Source organism: Lucilia sericata, unplaced genomic scaffold, assembly GCF_015586225.1.
Source record: "Lucilia sericata isolate MDLA Ls3-8-SP2 unplaced genomic scaffold, ASM1558622v1 Contig000004F_arrow, whole genome shotgun sequence".
NCBI classification, from domain to species: domain Eukaryota; kingdom Metazoa; phylum Arthropoda; class Insecta; order Diptera; family Calliphoridae; genus Lucilia; species Lucilia sericata.
The window spans coordinates 155949-160728 of NW_023994045.1; positions in this window are offsets into that span (position 1 = coordinate 155949).

Sequence of the window (4780 nt, forward strand, 5' to 3'; positions counted from 1 at the left end):
AATAGGGGCAACACCAGGAATGGTGATAAGGAGGTCAATAAGATTTTGACGCCGAGGAGCTATAGTTCTGTGGTCAGACGTGGACCTTTGGTCCCTAAAATTGTTCCTCACTTTGATAGGCCTAGGAGGATGTTCAAGGAACATAAGACTCCGGTGTTTGATAGAAAGGGAAGTGAGAAGGTTTCTGAGCTGGAGATTGACGGCAGGAATTCTCAAATTTATGAAGGATCACTTTATGAAAGTTTCAAATCCAATTGGAATAGAGGCGGTAGGTCATTTTGAAAATAGAATCAGTAAATTAGGATATATGTAGATAACTAGATGATAACTGGTGCGACATCTTCCAATGGGAACGAAAATATTACAATATAACATACAGTCTTTGAAAAATAATAAAAATTCTCTTGAAGTACATTTGGAGAAATATGGCTACGACATTTTTGCATTATCGGAAACACTGTCTAAAAAGGGACAGGTTAATACGATCGTGGATTTTAACATAATTGAGAAAAGAATATCGGATGGTTGGGGGGTGTGGCCATTGGTCTGAGGAAAAAGATTAGGTATAGAATTATTGACTATATTTATAGTAGTGAAATTGTTATTGTTAGGACTACCAATCTAAGAAACAATTTTATTTTTGTTTCATGCTATTTTCCCCCAGGTGTGTTGATGGAGTTTTCTATGAGGAAATTAGGAAATCGCTGTTTTTTGGATCCTTTTGAGAATGTAGTGTTGATGGGAGATTTTAATGCTCATAATGTTTGTTGGGGTGATGGTAAAACCCAACCGAAGGGTAGATATCTGAGGCAGTTTGCTGACCAGTTTCGATTTAACTGTATTAATAATGGTAAATATACATTTAAAGATAAACTGGATGGTATTAATGGGTCAGTTTTAGATCTGACTTTTATCAAGACTGAATTGGAACACAAATGGGTGACATTACCCTTCCTATTAGGGGGTCGTCATCATTGTCCGATAGGAATTACATTTCGTACTTGCAGAATTTTTAGGGGAAAGTTTTTGGCCAAGAGGAAACTTCTGAGGAATCTTAATGATATTTAGTTGACTACTGATAGTAATGAGATTCTAGGAATTTTGAAGGATGAGATTAAGGATTGTACTTATAAGGTGAGTGAATCTAGGACTCCGAAATATTGGTGGAATGAGAAATTTGAACCTTTTTTAGAAGATAAGTAGCGGCTAGGAAGAAATGTCAGCAATATTCATCATATGTCAATTTGGAGAATGCATTTTCGACTAAGAAAGCCTAGGAGGAGGCTATAAGAAAGGCTAAGAATGAGACATATGAGTTGAGTGTAAGAAATCTGAAGACAATCTAGGAATACCTGAGGCTTGGAGATTTGTTAGGAATGTAAGTAGGATTAATTCTGCTGTAAATAATGTTATCTGGAATGAGGAGAATAATAGTATTTATTTAAACTTTTTAAAGAATCAAGTCCAACCCATAAATTATACTGGTGACGAATTTGCTAAAAGTCATAACTTTAATGGTTTTACTTTTGAGGCGTCTGCGGGTGGACATGATGGGATTACCTATGAAATGATTAGGGCTCTTTCAGGTCTAGCCAAAAGATCCTTGTTGACAGCGTTAAACAATAATTTCTTAAACAACCACATTCCGAATGACTGGAGAATAATTAAGATTGTGCCGGTCCCCAAACCCAATAAAGATTTGAATGACTATATAAACTTCCGACCCATCTCTCTGATCTCAGTGCTACTCAAGGCCATAAATTTGTGATGGACCGCATCAATGAATTCCTGGAAACGAGAAGTATACTACCGAATAGATGTTTCGCTTATAGACAAAATAAATCCACGTCAGTATGCATTAATGAAATACTGCATGAAATTGTGGTCTTAAAGGAAAAAAAGTTCAAGGTTATATTTATGGCTTTAGATGTCAATAATGCATATAACTGTGTGAAGGTGAATATACTTATTAACATTCTAAAAAACATTGGTTTACCTGAGAATTATAGTATGTGGATAAATAACTTTCTTACTCGCAGAATTCTGAGGATTGGTCGCGATGAAGTTGAGGTGTTTAATGGAATCCCTCAGGGTTGCTGCCTATCACCTATACTTTTTAATATCTATACTAAAGGGCTTCATGATTTGGAAAATGAGAGGACTATGATCGTGCAATATGCTGATGATTTCTTGATTGTCTCTTACAATAAAGATTTTGAGACAGCTGTGGCAAATATTAATGCAAAGGCCAGACAATTTGTTGATGTATGCAACAACCTAAACGTATCTTTCAATCCCGATAAAACCAATGTCATATATTTGGCAAAAGAAAATAGAAAGAGCATCGATATGGAAGTGTATAATACCAAAGTTACACAGGTTAATAAACTGAAGTTCCTGGGTAGAATGATAAATTCTTCACTAACTGTTGATGAGCATTATCAATAAGTAATTTCTGCGACGAAAAATAGAAATAATATAATTAAATGCTTTTCTCCTGGAATGGTATTAACCCTAAGGTTTCTCTGAATCTATACAGGAGCCTGATTAGGTCCAAACTCGAATATGCATGCACATCGACTGCTTACTCGCCAGATTATATATACAAGAAGATTTCAACAGAATGTAATTCTAAGAAGATGCCTGGGATTACCGTCTAACTCATCTGTATATCTATATATATAAAAATGAAAGTGTGTTTGTATCAGTGATTAAAATTACTAATATATTAGTAACCAAAATGCATATTTTCTCCTATGCATACGTATGTAATATTAAAATATAAATATATTTTATGAATATAATATATTTAATTGCTCCCATTCGAAATATTTCTAGTATTTTTGCTAAAAATATTTACCCATACAAACTATTGCATATTACAGCTTACAGACAAATATAAAATGTTTTCACATACAATATATTACGCAGCAACTCGCTAACATATTTATAATACCCACATATATTTCATATGGCTTGCCTATAATATTAAAATATTTTCCTACACAAATTATTCGAAGTCAACAATATTGAAGCCATGCAAGCAGTAATATACGAACATGAAATGTACGCAAGCAGAGCATATATGTGCCGACGAAAACACGAAACAAAACGATAGTCGCGACTATCAGGTTACAATATTTTTACTATCAAACTTAAATATTATTTACTATAGGAAATGACTTATGGTCTAAAATTTAACATTTCATGTTGAACTTGAAAAATTATAAAATGTGAAAAATGTATGCAAGATATAACCAAATTTTATTTAGAAAATAATTGAAAACGTTTATATCTACATATGTATGTTTTATGTATATTATGGGAAAAATGTATGCATGAAATAACCAAATTTTAATTAAAAAATTTTTGAATTGAATTATTGAATGTATGTATTTATTAAATTTATGTTTAATTTTTATGTGGAGTATTAAAATGTATGTGTTTGTATTGATTGTAATATAATTAGAAAAAAAATTATATAAATACTTAGAGGATCATATGAATGTAAAAATATATCCAAATATGTATATATGTATGTAAAAAATTGTTTTTACAGGCTATATTTAAACATATTGTTTGTAACAGGATGATATGAATATAAAGAAGAAACACTAACAATAAGTTTGTAAACAGGTAGTAATGCATTAGTAGTGTCTATGAAATGATCAATAATGAAGGAAATTATAGGTATTTTAGAAATTTGTAACAGGATGGCAAAAAATTAAGAGGAGACATAAAAACATAAAAAGTTGTTTTTGTAATTTACATTGTGGAAGGTTAAAACAACAAAAATGTATGAGTGTATGACATACATATACATGAATGTTTTTCATATGCAGGTACATATACATATGTCACATTTCTATAAATTATTATTACATACTCTCAATTATCTTACAATAATGAATGAACAGGCGCGAAGAAAAAAATATATATGTAGGTGTTAATAAATTTGCATATGCCATTGCCAACCTTTTGAATTTGCATGAGAGAGACTAAATAATAATGATATTTCTTTCCTGTTCTCTCCACCACAAATTCAAGTAAAGCAAAACAAGGATCTTGCGTAAACCATCGTTAAGGAATGTGCGTAAAATGATAAAGTAGGAAAGATAAGTTCTACTACAGGTCATTTTTATGACGAATGTATTTTTGCATCACACGTACATATCTTCTTCCCTTAAATCAAAATTTAAAACAACCTCGGAAAAAAATAAGCATTTTTTACACATTCTGATGTAATTTTCTCGAAAACTATGCAAGATAATTCCATAAAAATCACCATACATTCGTTTCTGCACAAGATCTTGATCCCTGCTGAAAATTGCCAGAATCGAAACCTGTTTACAAACTTATTGTTAGTGTTTCTTCTTTATATTCATATCATCCTGTTACAAACAATATGTTTAAATATAGCCTGTAAAAACAATTTTTTACATACATATATACATATTTGAATATATTTTTACATTCATATGATCCTCTAAGTATTTATATAATTTTTTTCTAATTATATTACAATCAATACAAATACATACATTTTAATACTCCACATAAAAATTAAACATAAATTTAATAAATACATACATTCAATAATTCAATTCAAAAATTTTTTAATTAAAATTTGGTTATTTCATGCATACATTATCCCATAATATACATAAAACATACATATGTAGATATAAACGTTTTCAATTATTTTCTAAATAAAATTTGGTTATATCTTGCATACATTTTTCACATTTTATAATTTTTCAAGTTCAACATGAAATGTTAA